The following is a 20,433-nucleotide window of genomic DNA, read 5'->3' as shown; positions in this document are numbered from 1 at the left end:
GAGCAGACTTGGATAGCTCTTTTACTTTTGGTGCAGTCAGAATAAAAATAAAACATTCCCTGCTCTGTGTGGCCATGCAGATGACCATGTTCACTGTCTATATTGTGAATGTTCCTTATTTTTACCATTAAAAGATTAGCAAATTCCCATAAATATTTCCTAGTAACTTTTTAAAAATTTTGCATCAAAAATAGGAGTTTTTCAGTCAGTACTGATCCCTGAAGGAGAATGGGAAAAAAACCCAGCAGTTTTAATTTTTATGGTACTGAGGCATTTCTACCCTTGATTTGTAACCTGGTGGAATGAGCACCTGGAGAAACTCACCTAGTTTTCCCTCTTGCTAGAAAAGCGCTAACATTTCGCCATAGATCAATGCAGTTTTTTGAATGCTCATGTCTTCTCAGTGTGAATCAGAGTTTCTCAGAACAAGGTTGTGGAGAGGACTGTCAAAGGGAAGCAGTCTTCTCTTAATAGGAAAATATTGGGACTCCCAGCAAGAATACCAGTCTCTGAGTCTATAGGGACTTATGAGTGTGATTAAACTTAAGTACATGAAATATCCTGCTGTACCCTCTTAAGAGTGACCCTTTGCATGATTAAAACTTAGGACACCTTTTTTTTTTTTTTTTTTTTCTTGGAGAAGGTGATTTAAAAGTTGTGTCACTATGATTAAAATTACTAATTTTGTCTTGTAAGTGCAACTGGTGATCAAGATGAAAAAAGATAGTTAGAAAATTATTATTGTTCCCATTTTTCACATCAAAGGTTTCCAGGCACTCAGAGTGTAGCCACACAATTGGTATTCACACAACTGCAGGGTGGAAATAAGTGGAAGAGGAGCAAGTGGCAGAGAGACAGAGAGGAGAAGAGTCTGTGGTGTTTCCAACACTGATGAAACAAGTTTCACTTCAATCTCCTTTAGCGGATTCTCAGGTTCCTCCACCATCCTCCTTTTTACCTTTGCCACCAACAATTTGCTCCATCAGGTCAAGAAGCTGTCTTTGTGACTGAGCACCAACTGAGAACTCAGAGTTTACATATGGGATCAAGAACAAGAGGCTGAAATGGGAGCATCCTTTTAAGAATAAAAAGGTGAAATGAGTATTGTATGAAAACCAAAATCTCCAAACAGGTTACCATTAGTAGTGATGTGAATTGCAGTCAGGGTATGGTGTCCTCTCCAGCACAAGGGTCACTTTTTTCATTCTTCCTCTTCAAAACACTGCTCTGAATGCAGCTGCTGAATTAAGTTTCTGATTCAATAGGGTATTTTGTTGACTGGGGTTTGTTGTGTGGGGTTTTTTTTGTTTGTTTGTTTGTGGTTTTTGTTGTGGTTGTTGGGTGTTTTTTGTTTGTTTGTTTTACACTACAGTTGACCCATTTTAAACGGTCAGCTGTCTTGTATACAGTAGCTTTTGGACTGACATTGATGAAGATTCATAACTAAAGAGAATCTTTAAAAGATTTGAGGAAATATGTTTCTTTTTGAGTGAAACTACTTTACAGTGCCTGCCTCTCAATTTGCACAAATAATTGACAGCTCATTAACAACTCAGTAGGAGCTCTGAAAACCAACTGAGAAAAACAACTTCAGCACAACAAGGGGAACAAAGTGTCTGCTTGTCAGTTATGCTGATAGTCTCAAACCAGATTTAAAATAAGTTTAGAAAACAACCTAAGTAATAAATTATCCAAGAAGAGAAGATGATCCTTGCCTGGGCAACTTCTGCAAGCTTTCCCAGACTGTGTAGCGTGATTAATTTGAACTGTGTGGGTGCCTGATGCTTCCTATTGGTGCCGGCTCAGGGGCTCAGCAGATGTTGGTGCTGGGAGAGGGTCTGTGTCCTTTTGCAGTTGCACTTGGGCTCTGGCACTGCTGAGGCAGGAGGAGGACATGTCTCTGCCTTAGACATTTGCTATGTTTTCTTTTGGACTTTACTTCAAATTTTATCAAATTAGTTAACACTGTTGTTTTTATCTGGATCTTGGAGCTACAGCATAAAAAATGGTGTGTGGTGTGTGTGTTTATTTTCATTAAGTGCTGAGCTTAGGGAAGACTTCTTGTACTTATGGAAAAGCGACGTCCCATAGTGATGTCAAAATTGGTATCAAAAGAGCCAGCAGTCAGCTCTGCTCCCCAATCTACTGGCTGTTCTTCTTATGTAACAGTTCCTCTGGGTGAGAAGAATAATTTTATCCCTAATTTCTCTCCATTCCAGACCCCCACATCCCCACACAAGCATAGCAGCTCTTGGAACCCTGAACAAATAGGGGTCTTCTGCCAGCAATGACACCAGTTTTGCATGGGGAGAAAGGGAATTGAATCCTGCTTTTGCCTTCCTTATTCTGTCTATATGTGCCACTCTGTTTGGTGATGTTGCATGCGTATTGGAGATTTAAATTGGCCGTTAGAAAAAAAGATACACTGTTTTGTCCAGAAAAAAAAAGGTACAGGAGTAACTTTCTGAAAACAAATCATGACTTTAGCCTAAAGAAGTAAATTAGTCTCTTATATCTGCCCTCACGGCAACATCCCCTCAATTGTTAGTCTGATATAACAAATAAAGGGATAACACTTGAGAACATCAAGAGAAAACTTCAACATATTGGTTTAGAATCTGGTAGAGCACCTAATTACTGAGAGTTCTGAGGAGATACAACTGCAGTTGTGGTCTGTGCTATGGCAGGAATACAGCACGCCTACAAAACTCAGGGTCTGGGACATGTCATTCAGATCACCAGAGTATTCTGGTGAGGTAAATACATGAACAGAAATTTGAAACTGGAGAAAGGTACTCTTTTTCTTTCATTTTTGAAGTGTTCTAGCAATTAAATGGTGTTCTTGAAATAATTTATTTCCTTGGGAATCAAATTAAGATTGCGGCAGCATGTGTTTTTAGCCATGGTAAATGGAGAGAACTGTAGTTAATGATTTCATCAATATTTTATGACCTTGTTCTTTAATCTGTAATTGGTGATCCAAAAGGCACTGAGTAAAGCCATTCCCATAAGTAAATATTTTGATAAAACTTGAAGGCAGTGAGCTATGCAAAATGAAAAGAAACACTAGTTGGAAACCATTGACAGAATTTCTCATCTTGGAGTATTCGTATTGCTTGCTTTTTTTGTGGTATTTGTAATAATAAAAAAAAAATTCAAAGGAAACTGAAGTAGCCAGGAAAAGACTACTTTGCATGTTGAAGTGTTTTTTGAGATGAAGACAAATACAAGATGCTTGTTCCAGAATACAGCGATGTGAATCAGGAAGTAATTAAAATGGTATAATGCTACTGCAGTAATGTAAAACAAATTGGGTAGCGTTCCCAGTATAAATATTTACCTGTTGAAACTGCTAATTAAGTATACAACCCTTAATTCTTCAAATTATGCATGCACATACATCCTCTGAAATCGCCAACAATGTTTACAACCTGATGATAAACAGGATAACATACATATCTAGAGTTATATATATAACACGTCGAAGGCTGGGCATAAGATGGCTTCAGTTAATCGGCAACTGTTTAGATCCAAAACACACAACCAAAAATCAAATGTATGTCACACAACTCAGGAAAAAACCTTAGTGCAGTCTACAAACTGACTTCTTTCCAGGCAGCAGACATGCTTTCTGGAGGCCAGTGTTTCAGACAGAGCTCTGCAGCAAAGACTTCCAGTGTTGCTTCTCTCTGTTTTGATGAGCGAGTAAACAAAGAATTTGCTGCTTTCAAAGCTGCTGGTAAAATATATTTAAATTTCTCATTTGCAGATAATTTCAAAATAAAAACCAAGCACATCTTTACACAATTCTGATTTTTTACAGGGAAATCTGGGGCTGTTTTGGTTACTCTACTTTGCATTCTATGCTCTTGTCTCTACTGTTCACTGGGAAAATAGCAATTTCTTTGTTATTTTTGGCTTTCTGTCTTGCATTATTCACAGACTTCTGTTTTGAATCCCAAAAGACAGAAAGACTTCATCATGTATTCAAATCCACACATATATTATAAGGACATTCACTAGTGATGAACGTCATTGGCAGCTTTCACAAGCTAACATTAATTATGCACATAACTAAAAAGCACCATGAGTGGGAATCATCATTTCTAATAAAAACACTGACTTCTAGTCATGGATCATTTTATCCCTCCTCGGGGCTATAAATCACTCATGTCACTAAGATATATGCTTTTGCTCTTTACTTTTTTTTTTTTTCTTTATAGAAAGCTGTTGTTGGGAATGTGCTGGTGTGGGGAAGGGAAGAGGAGGAATCCATCCTGCTTTGCCTTTTTCTCTGAATGTTGTGGTCATCTAGAGTGAGATGCCAGGGCAGGTTCCGTGCCTATGGGCTAGTGCAGAAAATCAAATGCTGAGACTGAGTGCAACGAAGACGACAAAATCGAGGGTAGATTATGTGTAGTTGGATTCTGTGTAGTTGCTATGTTTTACTGTCTCATGGTAAAAGCTTTACTTAGGGGAGATTTATATCTTTGAGATTGTGTCATATCCCTCTTTCTGTTCTTCAGACATAAAGAGGTTTGCTCTTTTGGTGTAGAAGCTTTTCCAAAGCTTTACTATTTCCTAAAGGAGGTCAGGTGCAGGATTAACCATCACCTGGTCACTGAAAGCTTGCTCTCTTTGTAATATATTTGTAATATATTTGTAATATATTTTATTTCATAAGGTGACCTCATTGAATTAATAAGTTGTGGAGAAAACTTTAAGAATGTGTAGCGATAGAAAAAGGAATTCTAAATCCCCTCCAGAACATTAGCCAAGTCCTTTTTCTGTGCACCACTTATCTATTATTTTTTTCCTTGCTTTAATGTTTTTTTAGACTAGACTTATAAAAAAGTTGTTAATGTATTTCTAATCTTATCCAAAGGTGGAATATTAAGAATCCTGTAGATTTTTTATTTACTAAATATTTGGGAAAATGTTTCAGAAATGCTGCTGTAGGCAAGTTTAAACCAAAAGCAATACTGGGGTTACAAAGTAGCATAGTTGCAGGTTACAAACATTGTATAGACCTTAACTAAGAGTATCTGAGGCCTGATTCAGGACTGGCACCTAACATAGACTGTTGAAGTTATGAACCTCTTCACCACATAGTAGCACAAAGTATAAAATTAGTAGATGAAAATTATTTGGCAGATGAGGGAACAAGACCTAGAATCTTAGTGTGTCCTCAGTTCTGCCTGGTCAGATTTGTGGTACCTGAATTTCCTTTTGTACTGGCTATTTCAAAATATTTAATTTCAACCAAAGTTATGTTTAATCCAACTTCCGTATGCGTGTCCTTTAAGACAGACTAAGCTGATACAAATACTGCTTTGTTTCAGCTACCAAGCTGCCACCTTATTCTTATTTCATACCTATCACTGATGGCAAGGCCATTTCTGTCCACTTTTGTGTTTGTCATCTCTTGTAGGCTGCTTGGCATTTGGATTTGCCAACACTTTGAAATTAATAGATATACATGAACAGAGGAAGCAGGTAAAGCGGACATGTCAACATTACATCTCCTGCTTGAAAGTTGTTGTCAATGTTGTGATGCATTTGAGAGCAGCAAGATCTGCAGAAGCAACTGGTACTTTTATAGAGAATTTCTGAAATCCCAAAGACATGACATCTTGCCCTGAAATATATTTTTCGAAGAGCTTTCTAAATTCTTCTAGTATGGCTCCGCACAAAACAGAGACATATGTAGATCCTGGTGGTGAGTTCGGCAGGCGACAGTGAGCCCATACAGGTTTGCCTGGTTCCATCTGGAAAATGTAGCCACATTTGTGTGGTGCAGCACGTCCCAGACAAAGGTTTCAGGGTTACATGTAGACGGCTTATACTCTGTTCAAAAATTTTTTAAGAGGTGCTGGCCAGATTCTGAAAAAAAACTTCTTGTTAATGTAGAGACAACAGACCTCTTGGTTTATACATACATATTTCTTTATCTATCTATTTATTTTTTTGTTTGTTTGTTTTTTTAAAAAAATATTTCTTGTTTTCTTTTTATACTTCCCTTTTCTTGGTGTTTGGTGCCTGTTTAGGGTATGTCAATGTGAAGAGATAAAGTTGTAATAGGTGAAATGTGGAGTTTCTAAAACAACTATTTTTCTGTGAATGGCAAACAAAGACTTTAGTCAGGAGTATGAAAAGACAGAGTAAACCTTTTCTAAGTTTATTTTCTAAGAATTGAAGTTAACAAGTCAGTTTTCTTATTCTCTCTTTTCAAGACTGGAAGTTTCCATTTACCATCTGAAACTTTTTCCTAAAAACATTTAATAAGATTTCCAAGACCTCTTATGCAGTATTTCCTGATATGATGTATGTTTAGATAAGCTATTTTAACTTGGCATTCAATGATTGTGAAGATGCCAGATCAGATCCACAGTTTTGTTTCAGCTTCCAGAAAAGTTAACGCACATATTAATACAAGTAAGTCTTGTGTTACAGCACTTGTCAAGCTGTGAACACACATTGATTGACTTTCATGCAAGCAATTGGAAGAGTGGTGCAATGAACTGTTCATTCCACAAATATATTCCTTATTACAAGCAGAGCTGAGAATTTATGAAAATGTTCCCTGTTGAAACATCAGGCCTTTGAAACTAATTGAAGCATTTTTAATTAAAAAGATGAAATGTAAAAACTTTCAGAGTTTATAAGCCTTAGGGTGGCTTAATTAAAATTAAAAAGAAATTAAAATTATCTGAATTTAGGGCAACAGGAAAAAAAAATGATAGGTAGGAAATTTCAGGCTATAATAAGAAAAAAACCTCCACCTTTATGTTACTTGGTAATTGTAGAGTAAAACTTCTCTTGTATGCTGGCTCAAGTTACTAACTGACCAAAATCCCTCTAAAGCATCTAGGTCTTAACCCAAAATAAAGCATTTATGTATGGATAGTTCTAAAATAAAGTAACTTTACTTCAGTTATCATGTTAATGGAAATAAACTACTGATAATTTATCATAAATTCTTATCACTGTAGTCCTTAAAATTACCAATTAAAGTACTTTTAGATTACAAAGGAAATGATAATTTAAATTTAAGCTATTTTCAGTATCATTGGCCGCCACAATTGTGATTTCTATCAGTCTGTAATATTCCTGACAAGTGGCACCCACTTCTGTAAGAGTTGTTGTAACTACTGTCCGTAACAGTCCGTTTGCTCAGGAAGATCACTGTAAGTTTCCACAGCACTGAGAGTCAAAGACTTTTTGTTGATATTTGGTGGCTTGCGTATAATCTCTTCCTGTGCCAGATGCCTTATGTTATCCTGCAAAACTTAATGCATCTTCTTAAGTCATGAATTCACAGTGCTGTTTGTATTTATCTGTTGTTTTTGCAAACTTTTGTGTAAGGAGTGTTCTCCAGCACAGTGGCTCTGTGACAAGAGGGACATGGTGGCTGTCATTAAAATATTCTTATCTGCAACAAGGTCCCTGCTAAACTTCTTCAATATCTACCCAGACTGGACCACTACCATCCATTCTTTTGTCATGTCCTTTACACTGTTTTTGAGATTTTGTAGTTAATTATTACACTAATACTTAAAGGTTAGTAAAAACTATATTTTAGTTGCTAAGTTGTATTAGTAACATTGAATAGGAAGAAATGAAATAAACCTTTTTTTTGCTTTCAAGATAGCATCTTGATTTTTATGGTTAGAAAACAAATTCAGTTTAACTGCATGTACTAAATGAAAAGCCACACAGCAGTGGCAAATCCAGGCACATCACACCATGGCACCAAGCTATTATTCAAAGCTCATAATGGAAAGGCTTGGAAAAACATGGTATCAGATAACAGACTGCAGTTCACTGTTGGATCTGTTTGAGGTAACACCTTAGGAATAAGTAATTTCTATAATAAAAGTATGCCAAATAGAAAATAATTCTATCTGCTGCAGCTGATGATTCAGTGTACAATAGCAGCTTAATATTGCATGAAGAAATTTTTCTAATCTAATTTTTATCAATCAGAGCACTCTGAGAACTTAATTATGTGTTTCCACCTACTCTTTCTCTGTTTGTTTTTTTTTTAGTTCTACCTTTCTTAAGGAACACAGTGAGTTGATCTCACCTTTCGTAGTGAGGAATTTTAACTAAAATGTCTGGATGATGTGATATAAATTATCTTCCTGTTTAACTTCTACAAAATAAAAGTATCAGTGTAGAGAGGACCATTGCTGAAAGCTTCACATGTGATTGCTCGACCTTTTCCAGACTATCTTGTGTTAACTAGGTATAATAAAAGATGGTGTGTTGCATATATTTATCCTAAGTTTACAATTATGTTGTGTGACAGATGAATGAATGCTGCTGTCTCTGTTTTTGCACTAAAACATGAAAAGTATTCAACTTGAAGTGATCAGCATAGAATGAAAAATGTGATTTTTACCTATGCCACAGATGTACTTTCTGGGATTTTCTCTTGTGACAATGTTGCTGTGATATCCAGTGAAATTTCTTGGTGTGGTGTTTGCAGTAGTTCAGAGATAGGTGTCTGTAGGTAAAATCCCACAGTCTGCAATTCAGGCAAGCCTTGAGTGGGCTAAGATGAACAAGGCACTGCAAGAAGAGAGGCTGGCCAGCAGTACAAGGACGTTGGGCAGCTCTGTACCACACAGACTCCTCTGCCGTAATTAAGGCTAAGCCCTCAAAAGCTTCCTACAAAAGAATGGCTTCCAGAACAGCCGCTTCTTTTCTCTGGGTTGTGAATTCTGTACTTGTCCAGGCACTCCCTGTGGTTGCAGGTCCCTGAGTGGGTGCACTGGTTTCTGCTCCTTTATAGCTTCTGATTCCTCAGGGACTTGTTGGGGTTTATTGTTATTCCTTCTAATCTATGGCATGGTTGTTGCCATCGTTTATCTGTTTGGTTTTGGTTTTTTTAGCCTCTTCAAAGGGTTTATATGCCAGGAACAGATGTGTTTTATTTATCTGTAGCAAAAATGATGGCCAATGCATTTTTTACCTATACTCTTAGTAGTACCTCTTTTCTAAGATGGGAGAGAGAAGGCAGTTTAGATGCTGTTACAATTTTGTTGAGTCTTCATTAAGGGTGCATTTTGTGATCTGGATTTCTTGCTTGTCATATGTGTTGTCTGATAACCCACTGGTTTTTAATTACCCCAAGGCATTCCAGGCCTATCCTATTTAGACAAGTGCACAGCTGTGTATTTTCTTGGGGATTACTATTTGAGCTCTATTCTGAGCATTATTTAGATCATAAAGTATAAATTTAGAGGTGGCAGGTTTATGTATTTTTCATAAGGGATATGTGGTGATTGGTAGGTACCAAGAGTTTCAGAGGAATTAATCTACTGCACAATAGCAAGGCTGATGGTTTGATTCATCCCTGTACATTCAGTTCAGATCCAAATGCATTACAGTACCATGCACACTGCTTTAAACGCTCAGTATTCACACTCTTCACATATGAAATATTCATGTAATGTGAGAATCATTTGAAAAAAAAAAAAGTATATAAAATGCGAGTGTATTTGTTTGAATCAGCTTGCCTGTCTGTATCTGGATTAACAAATGCTTCAGCTCTGACATGTATAATCTGTTCTTAAAGGTCTTATATATCACATAATATGCTTTCTGTTGTTATTTCTAAAAAGCCATTCAACCAAAATGCACATGTGGCCAAACCTAAAAAGAATATCTGTCCTGTTGATTAATTTACATAAAGACAGAACCAACATGTTCAACAAAACCCTTGAAATGGAGCCTCTCTGTTGGTTTCGGAAACCTGTCTGTTCTGTGCAGTTCTAACGATGAAACTATTGAATAATGCATTATAATTTTAAATTTTAGAACAAAAAATGAATTTTTCAAAAGCGTGGTAAAATTACTGAAGCTGGTTTTTTTCTCTTTATAAAAAAGGTCTTTTTCCTTTTGTGAAAGATTTTTATTAAAAAAATCTCCAAATACTGCTGTTATTTTCAGACATGTAATGTGAGCACTAATGTTTAATTAAGAATTTTAATTCAGAGAATACTATTACAGTGGTAGGGAAAACAACAAAATCAAACAAACAAAAAAGCAAAACCACAAACCAAACATTCAAATGTATTTGTTAATGCCGAAGGACAAGATATTGTTATTGTAGTTAAGCAGGCCATGTAGTTTGAACTTGCCCCAATGTTTGTTAAGAGCGCATTCTCCTACACTCTCCTATCACAGGGTATCAGCATGGCTGAGGAAAGACCTTTAATGATAGCCCACTGTCACAGTCTAGGGGTTTTCAGATGTGCCAGTGCAGGGAGCTTGATGAGGACCAGTGCTTGAGCGTGGTGCAAGCGGGAGAGGAGAGCGTTTGGTGGGAGGATGCGGAGCCACTGCAGCACTTAATCCTGGCCACTGGCATCAACACAGCCATCCTCTGGTGCAGCACCACAGCAGGTGCCTCTGGATGGTAGGGATATACCAGGGACACATCTCTAGTCAAACAAGACTTGTTTTCTTCCTCTCTCTGGTTCAGGAAACGCTCTGGTTTTGTTGCTTCAGGTGTGCCCTTGCATCTCCAAGGGTGCTTTAGTGAACAAATACACTGAGATTCCCTGCCAGCTGAGTAAATAATAACAGAAATATTGCCTAATTAGTTCATTTTATACCTTGCAAAATTTGTGCAATTTTGGTCTCCACCTTTTTGGTCTTTATCTTATCCCCTGTTTGAATGGGATAAAGGAATGATGGTCTGATGAATCTTCATCTTTTCACTTGGTAGTAGAGAGAAAAAGCATGTTAAAAGGATACTGTTTCTCTGCAAGATAATAGTTTGTGTTTTGCAAAAGCCTTTGAATGTTCCAGGTCGGTTAATCATGTGAATGCAAGAGTCAGCTGCTGAGCTTTTGTTTTCTGCCCATAGCTGGTGCCTCGCGTATTTAATTGCTGTGAACATCTTCAGTTTGATGACAAGATATGTAATGAGGCAGCTGGCTATCTGTGTACACAGAAGTCTCAAGAAGGGAACAAAGAATATTACATCTTACTATAAGGTTTATAATTAGGCTAGTTATATATCTGTCTCTGGGAATATTCAGATTATTTTTTCTTAGGACCATATATTCCTCGTTTTCCTTTTCATCTGAATTTAAAATATATTTCTATCTTGCACAGGGTGTAAAAATTCTAATGCATTGTGTAAACTGAGATAGATGAAAAAGTCATGATAACAAACATAATTTTTACTTGGAAAACTCTTAATTGTCACACGTTTTCCTTGAATGTAGGGTACCTTTTCTCTCAAAAATGCAATCTTCACAAATCTTGCTATTTGATGTTACACTGTCAATATAGCAAAGTGCCCAATCAAATAATAGCTATACATTTTTTAAAAGATTCTTTTGTGTAAAAGAGTCTGTTTCCATCTCTGACTTCTTCTATATCTGGAATGATAGATGGAAAAGAGAAACACATAGTCCGAAGATCTTAATTCTTTTTCTACTTAGGCCTGACAAGCCATGTCAGAGATGTACCTTATGTAGTCTTAAGTTAACAATTCTAATTTAGTCAATGGGAATTAAGTGCCTACTTATCTTTGAGAGTATTAACTTTAATATAATATCTTTGAATGCAGGCTGTTATTTTGTACAGTGATGACAATGAATATATTGCCTTTCTCCTCAGATTATAAATTCTTGATGAAGGCTGTTATTATCCTGTAGGGCAGAACTTGACTGGACATCATTGCAGGCCTCTGTGCACTGTCATGTTGCAAATAATAGTAACAATTTTACCTTAATAAAGGTGTGTTGTTGTTGTGGGTTTTTTTGCACTATTACACCTTTATTCCTCATAAAAGAAAATAAGCAAACTTGTTTGGTCTACTGACAAAAAATAAATTAAATCGGTCTTAGACACTCTTTTCCTCTTTTTATTACAAGATCAAAAATTATCTCTCTAAAAACCAAATTCAAAATAGTCCTCATTTTTATTCCTATCCCATTTTGCCACCTAGAGTCTGTCAGTTTTATGTTCCAGAAATAATTTATTTCTTTTATCTTTTCTTTTTTACTGTTGTGTCCGTGTGAAGAAATAAAATATCTTGCATAATTAAAAGCTCTATGCAATATGAATTAGAATTGATTAGTTAACAACAAAACTCTGTTTCTTCTGGGTTGGGTTACTGCAGCTGGAATAATTGTTAAAGGCAAAATTATAAAAAAGGGAAGAAAATAGAACACCATAATCAGCCTTATAGCTACCAGAATAGCAAGAGTTTAATTGCCTTGGTTGACTGCATCGGTAATGAGTATGATTTTCTTAGAAGTTCTATGGGCTATTTAATTATAACTGGAAACTTGCATTATAATTGACAACTTCCATCTCTGTTTCTTCCAAAAGCATTTCCTTGGTGCACCTCCCTGATGCAAACCCTATGGTAGACTGAAGGCTGCTTTATTTGGAAAAACATAGGAGGTCAAATCCCAAATCCTATCTCTACCACTTTGATCTGGTGAATATTTCATACCGAGTATGGCAAAACAAATTCTCTGCCCATTTTTGTGGACATGAGGTTTTACTGCAGAGTTTTCAATAAGAGTTCCAGATTTGGAAAACCGTCTTCAATTAAGGGATACTTTATCTCTACGTTAATTTTTTTTCTTTTCTTATTTTCTACATATTGTTTTCAAAATGTCAGAATTTGGTAGGTCTGCATACTTAAAGCAATTCTTGGCTTTTGTCTTCCAACTCTTTAGATAAAGTGAAAAACAGATTTAGAAAATATATAGTTCATCAAACTGGGTAGATGTATAGCCCCAAAATAAAACTTAAAATAAAAGTGAATACATTACAAATGAGATCTGAGCATGCAGGGAATAGGAAAGCAGAATCATCCAATGATTCAGAAACCAGTTTATCATTAGACAGAGATAAGTGGAATAATAAAAATATGGATCCTTTTTGATCCTCTCTTAAAATATTGATTTCCTCCCCTACTCCCAAGTAATTTATTTTTTTTTTTCTTCCCTGTGACTAAGTGGACTTCTAATATGAGTAGGGGACTTCTGATAATTTTAGCTAAGGGGTGCCTGACATAGCTGCATTTACCAGAAACAGTGATATGAGCAAGATTTCAACAATGTGATTGTTGCAAAACCTCTTAGCAAGTGATGTTTGTCCTGTTGTTTCTCCAGTTGTTTTTTTTTCCCTCTAGTTGTCTGCCATCATCAGCAAGTATTTAAATCTGCTTTGAGTAGCAGCTCTCAAAACTGAGGAATTTAAAAAGAACATGATGTTTGTCATTATTGCGAATTTTAGCAGAGAGGGTTAGGAGAACCTTAAAACTCTCTGTGTGCACCCACTGCATGCAGTGGCCTCTGCCCTCTGCCACAGCCGTCTCCCCACCCTGGCAAAGCCTGCACGCCATTGAAAGCCCAAAGAGCATGAGGTCCCATGGGCTTTAGAAGAATAATGGACTTTATGCCCAGCTACTTCCATGGAGATACCAGAGCCTTGTTTGCAAGACTTTTCTATGTTGCTGGTGACCAAAACTCTTGGGAGAGGTAGTAAGGGTGCTCGAAGGAGGTAGGGGTTGGTGCAAGAGGTGCTATCTAGCAGCAGATCCAGCCTGAGGAACACTGAGTTTTCAGATGGATACCAGGAATGTGGCATTTCTGCAATGTGCCTGTTTACGTTAAAAACTCAGCTTCTCCTGTGTTTCACAGCCTGCTCCTCCTTCCTGTGCAGTCCTGGGTGTGAGTGGGGTCTTGGATGTTGGCAATGACCACAGTTGTTAGACAACCGCAGACTGCACTTCTCTCTGTGTCATAATACAGATGTCTGTGATTGCATTACATTTTACTCAACAGCTAACTGTAACCCCTGAGGGCTGCTTCACTCAGCTGTGTGATAAGATCCAGATTTGTAAGAGTTTTGATAGATAATTTTCTTTTGCGTTACATTAAAAGGGCTGTAAGGAACATCCAGTGATAATTTATTGAAAAGACAATTAACAATAAGGTTATTGACAGTGATACATCTGAGCTGTGATTCAACCTGGAAAAGCAATTTGTACTTTCAGAAATTCACAGGGTCTTTTCCTTTTTTAACACAAATTAAAAACATAACTGTTTACGGCAGTCTTGTGGGTTCATAATTTCCCTTTAGTCTTTATCGTGAAGGTTAAAGTTTTGCTGTTTTAGTGTTTGTTAAATTAATTCCTCTCTCACAAATTCCCCAACACTACAAGCAGTGCTCTCATTTCTATGCTCCATGAGGAGCAGAGCTACTGTGGTGCTTCACATTGATTCTGGGAGGCTGTATTTCCTCTTCCATGCATCATAAGCAGCACAGCAGAAGGCACAACTGTGTTCACTCTGCTTTCACAGCTATTTCAACATCTTCTTAACACCAAGCTCCTCAGGTCACTTGTTGCCAAAACAGGAAAAATCTGTCACTGCTTTGGTGGTTAAGAGGCACCATGGGCAAAGAGTGTCAGCAGAATTAGAGCTCATAAGCAGTTTTTTCTGTCACCCCAAGACATATTTGTAGCTAAAGCTGAGGATGTTCTTTGTACTTTTTCCCATTATTACTCATTATCTCTTATACTCTGTCTTGGGAATTAAAACTGCACATCTAGGCTCCAAGAGTATTTTGGTACATTTGTTTTTGTTTAGTGAGAGGTTTAAAATATATTTAAGAAACAATCCTAGTCTCCAATTTGTGGTATGAATGTGGTTTCAGTTATCTTCTGATGAGGGAAGACATCTAGAAGCACAGGCAGCTGGCATTCAGTAATAAGTTCTACGACCTATGAAGATACTATCCATATCTCATACTAAAAAAGTGCAGTAAGTTAATTTTTCAAGCAGAAATACATCTATGTATATAACATATTTCTGTGGGATGAATGTATCAAATTCATCAAAACACAAATTCTCATTTAAGGAATGTTACTTTTTCAGTGTGTTTGAGTGTATCTTTGAGTTGTTTTGACTTTAATAGTGACATGTTTAATAAATAAGAGGTGCATCATTTGTGACAGTTTCATTGCAACTGAATTTTTTAAGAATTCATTTCTCCTTCCTTGCACACGTTCAACCTCCCAAGCCATATGTTCTGTGTTTCTTGAGATGTTTTGAATTAGATCACCCAACTAAATGCATCAAAACTTCAGTTATCTCAAATACGAGAGACAGGTTGAAGATGGAAGTACAAGGTTATTTTTTTTTCCCTGATTACACCATGCAATAGAGTACTTGTCCTTCAGCTCATGTGGTAGAGCCAAGTAATAAACTAATATTCCAGTAGTGATTTACTGCTTGTAAACTATCTCCCTGATAACTGTGAAGTATTTATTTTTTGTTATTTCCTGTAGATACAAGATGCTGATTCTTGTGTAGTGTTGGGTTGATAGTAAGCTTTAAAAACATAGAGATGCCTTTTTTTGTTGCTGACATTGAGGTGAAATGCAGAGTCCAAAATCAAATTATTTTTTTCTTTTGGGCCCTAGCCTGCATATGATACAATTTCTGGTACTTCTGAGATTTTTTATTTCAGTGCAGAGAGGGCTGACATGTATTCCTTAGAATGTGAGCCACTTTCAGTGTAAAAATTCCAAAGTAGGGCAAGTTTTACTCTTCCTGCTCATACAGACATTCTAATACTTTAGTGTGTTGCTGATTAAAATGGTGGAATGTTATTTGTGAAATCTGCATTTTCAAACTGAAAAATCTACAAATTTGCCATACCTAACATAAGCCTTAAGGATAGGCTTTGTTTTCTGGAACTCGCTGTTTCCCTAGCTTTCCTGTATATGTCTCTGTGGCATTTTCCTCACAAACCTTTCACCTTGCAAGGCTATGGCTGCAGCTCATGGAAATGCCATGGATTCTGTTGCATGGAGTCCCTTCCAAAGGCTTTTACATTTCCTCCCGCACCTTATGTGGCCAATAACCACGGCAGTCCTTGAGCTCAGGGTAATGCTGTGACCAGGAATACTCCTGGCTTCACATGATGCTAATACAGACACCAGCAACCTTCCTGCATGAACCAAAGCTTCTACATATCTCTTTTAGAAGTCCTTCCTTGTATGCTTTGAAAGGACAATGTGATTGTATTTTCACATCATAGGATTTCTTACTATATTGTCTTTATTATCTTGATATACTTACTAAGATACTTTAAGCAAGCTGCTGGAAGATGTGTTTCATTAACCACCAGTATTGTATATTGTTAATGAAGCTAGTTGTCTATGGAGTGAAGGGGACGTGACTCCTCCCTTTATTATTCAAATATGTTACTATTTTTTTTTTCCAGCATACCTGTCACATATAGGCTGTTCATTTTAAGTGCTGTATACACTACCTGTCATGCTTGCTTAGTTAGACTCAAGGCAGAAAGAAATTACAAAAAATATGCTGTTGAGTAAGAATAGTCTCAGTTGCATAATTTCTTCTCTAATGTCTGTTCTATGATGGTATGAAGGGTTCTTTTATTTGTATTTTACTCTTAGTCCAAAAGATTCTCAACCTGTTATCAAACAATTATGTCATGTAGCTATTATGTTATAAAGCTTAATCTGACTTGATTGACAGTTTTATGATAATAGCGCAGAGTGATAAGACATATCCTTTATTTGGGATGTTTATTTTTTCTCAAAAAACATTTTTTTTAAAGATTTCTGTGAAACTTTAAGTGTTTTGTTCTTGTTTCTGGTATAAGGTGGTGTTGGGTTGTTGTTGTTGCTCTGTTTTGTTTCTTTCTGTAGGAATTCTGTATCACAAAAGCAGGGATACAATGCAGGCATTCTGGGAAGTGGTGTCCTTGATAGCAGTGGTTATACCTCAAGTGTAGGACAAGATGGGTCAGCCTGTTCACATCAAAACCAGACTGGCAATGATTGTGGGCTGCTGCCCAGGCTGAGCTTTCTCTCCGAAGATACCTTAGTGTGGTGTCAGTGCCATTCTGTGAGTGTGGAGAGAGAGAGAGAGAAAGAGAGGGAAAAAAAAAAAAGAGGTTTTATGCTGATAGAGCTTTCACTGTTACAGAAAGGATTTGACCATGAAATGCACCCATAGCATTCCAGAGTCTGGTAAAACATATATAAACACTGAGACTCAAACGTGTACTTGAGCTTATGATTTGGATTTCGTTGCAGGATCAGAATCAAGGCGAGATAGCCCTTAGACTGCTTTTAGTGGAAAGATGTGTATTTCAGGCAAAGGTAGCAAAAGGTAACAAACTACCTAAGGATCCTGCTACCTGTGTGGTTGCAACCTGGGAGAAAACAGCAAATGTGCTTCTCTAACAGCCATAGAAGACAACCGCTCAGTCAGTATAAACTGCTTTCCCATCAAAAAAGCTTCTGAGGATGAGTGAGGCACTGTTTGACAGGAAGATTACTTTTTAAAAGGCATTCTGTGCAGAAGCAGAATGCTCACTGCACTCCAAAAGTTTGCCTCATGCAAGCGAGAAGGCCTAAATATGTCCTAAACTGCTGCTACTATTGAGATTCGCAGATAATCCTTTCTACCTCTTGCAAATACTTCTGTCAAAGTTAGATTCACGTCTTTCCTTCAGTGTAGATGAGGGCACTGCCGAACTGTACTGAGCAGAGCATTTTGCATAACACTCAGAACCAGAACACGGCAATTTCTGTTTGTTTTCCTATCAAAGTGACTCTATATGACAATGTGTAAAGTACATGCAGATGGCAAGAACAGTTATCAAGTTTTTTTTTCTCTGCAGATGCTTACAGAAAAATAATTCTAACTCTCCATCTAAAAGTATAAATAAACAATGAAACAAAATAGCTTTTCCTTCCACCAGCAGAATAGACACTTCAAAGTTGGTTTGTTTTTTTTTTCCCAGAGTGCAGTTATATGTGATATAATTGGAACAAGGAGTTTTCTGAAGATGACTGTATTTCTCAGTCATATGCCTTTCAAACCACATAATCCATTTAGTCTCTATTTTATATACTGATTAGGTACCCTACTACATTTATTGTTAGAAAGTTATTTGCATAGCCTGCAATCCAGTGGACATACACAAAATAAGATGATTTATGAGGGGAAGTTTCATTTCACTGCACATCTGTGTCAAACCATAGGTTCTTGCCAGAACCAGTGAGGAAACCTTGTTTGTTTGCAGTTTTCCAGGAAATGTTTTAGGATTTGTACAGCTGAGAATGTTTGGATTGTGCTGAAAGAAATTGAAAAGCCCATATGCAAAAATCTTTCCAAATCAGTTAAAAACCCTAATCCCCCCTTCCATCAAAAGCAAAAGTTTCAACTATGATCTGAACTTTTTCTAATGAGAACTTTGTTTATTTTGCAGCCCTTTAATGAGATATGTCAGGTGAAGAAATTTCACTTTCACGATGGTAAAAGTGCAACCATATTGGGGAGTTTTGAAAATCAGAAAAAAGATCTGAGTCTAGAACAGAGTTGAAACTGTGAAAGATTTTTATTACAGAAAGAAAAAGAACAGGGAAAGGGAAAATAAGGATGTATGTAGTATCTATAGATTCTTTATTCTGAATACTTTTCCTTCTTGAAAAGAAAATATTATTTCTTGCAGTTTTGAATGGTTCAGCAGTTGGTACTGTTGTGTAGATTTTGTTCTGATGAAATTGCTTTTTATTAATGTTTTCCCATTCACATTGTCACAGCTGGAAAATAATTTGTGCAAAAAAATGAAGGTACAGAATAACAAAATAAAGCAGATCTAAATATCTACAAGAAAACAAAGTGGTTTTTTCCCCATTTTTGTGGTGTTGCAATAAAAACAATCACAGAATCTCAGAATGGTTGTGGTTGGAAGGGACCTCTCGAGATCATCTAGTCCAACCCACCTGTTAAAGCAGTTCCAGCTAGAGTTGAGGGGTTCATCTGTAGTACTTATTGTTTTTACCTTCAACATATAAAATGTTCATTTTCTTTATATTTAATATGATATTTATCAGGTTTGGGTTTTTTCATGACAATGGGACATTTCTTTTAAATTCTGTTCTTACAGACAAGCACTGAAAAATTAATGGTTAATTTTTCTTTCATGTGGGGTGTTGAACAGGAGAGATGAAAACATTCATCTTCTGTGGTGAGATTCAAGTGTGGGATTCAGTAAACACTTGCAGACTTTTTCAAGTAATTCATCAAACAGAAATATTTAATTTACCTGAAACATTATAAAAGTTAAATATTTGTGCCTGATACAGATATTTTTAAAACACCAAATGAGTGGATCAGAAAATTATTAATCCAGGAGCTTCCATCAAGTTCCTCACTGATATATTGCTAGCACCACTTCAGCACATTTTATTTTTGACATTTGTCTGTCTCTGACATTTTATGTCAGTTTAAATGCTTGAGATAAGATCATTCCAGCCAGCTGGTGCAATAAAAAATAAAGATGTAGGATGTTGTCATCTTGTCAAGCCCTGTAGCCATGTCTCTAGAGGTCAGGTGTTCGTTTCTGGCTTCTGGTGGAAAATTCTCTCTCCAGACACTGGCTGCCTGTTGGAGGGATCAGGAGGTCTCCAAGGTGTGAGGGAAGGAATGTGGCGCACATGTGCACTGCTGCTACAGCAACAGATAAAGAATACAAACAACTTTGTGCACTAGAAAAGCTTTCTCGACAAATGTTTTTTTAAAGTGAATTTTAGATTAGATTTCCTGATTGCTTTCCAGTTTAATCCCCAAGTGAGCTGTGTGGTGGGGCACCGCTTGCATTGTTAGCCAGTGTAGTCTCTCTGCAGAGAGAACCCTACAGTGAACATTCTTGCTGTTAGCAGTGTGTTTGGGTCCTTTAGACCAAAACAGTATTTAGGAGCGTTCAGTATGGTATAGCATGTGCTGTTCAAATGCCATACAAAAAGCATTATAGGTACCCGTCTGTGCCACAGACAATGTCTGATGGGAATGCAAAAAGCAGGATCAGAGATAACGTGGGTTGATACTGACATCCCTTAGCCCTTGACAGTAACATGAAATACATTTTTCTTTCAGAACTTTTAACCACTGCAAAATTTAAATTCTGATTTTGTACTTGTTCTGATAGTTACACATATCTGTAAGATGTTTAAGTAGTGTAAATCAAGTGAACCTCACTGGAGAAAATCTGTCTGAAATATTAATCCTACAAGTTGAAAACTGGAAGAGAGAGAATCCAAGATGATTGGTACAAAGCAGGGCTTTCATTTTCTCATGTTCAGGAACATTTCAGAGGCAGGAGTTTCAATGACAGTTAAAATCACCAGTGGCAATAATCTGAAGAGCTGTTTGTGGCAACGCATTTCTTGGCAATTACACATCATGCCCTATACATCAGTAAGGTTGTATTAGTTCCATTTCCTACAGGGAGAAAATCACTCATCAAACAGCTGTCAGGGACTACAAATAAGGAATATCAGTGTTCAGACTTTAATATGGATGATGTAAAGATTTTAAAGTTTGAGACAGAGTAAAATTGTGA

At 36.8% G+C, this 20,433-nt stretch overlaps 1 long non-coding RNA gene across 4 annotated transcripts in view; it reads right to left on the bottom strand.

Moving 5' to 3' along the window:
* Positions 1–18,407: 18,407 nt before the first annotated feature.
* Positions 18,408–20,433, bottom strand: part of LOC139828638 (uncharacterized) — a 173,042-nt gene continuing 171,016 nt past the window's right edge. For 3 of the 4 annotated variants that reach the window (XR_011740504.1, XR_011740506.1, XR_011740507.1), the window contains one exon: positions 18,408–19,541. This is a non-coding gene — a long non-coding RNA (uncharacterized lncRNA). The remainder of the gene's footprint in view (positions 19,542–20,433) is intronic. The other variant, XR_011740505.1, reaches the window with a different exon arrangement.

This window comes from Patagioenas fasciata, chromosome 9, assembly GCF_037038585.1.
Source record: "Patagioenas fasciata isolate bPatFas1 chromosome 9, bPatFas1.hap1, whole genome shotgun sequence".
NCBI lineage: Eukaryota > Metazoa > Chordata > Aves > Columbiformes > Columbidae > Patagioenas > Patagioenas fasciata.
Note: the sequence above shows the minus strand (reverse complement) of the source record. Positions and strands in the feature narration are given on the sequence as shown.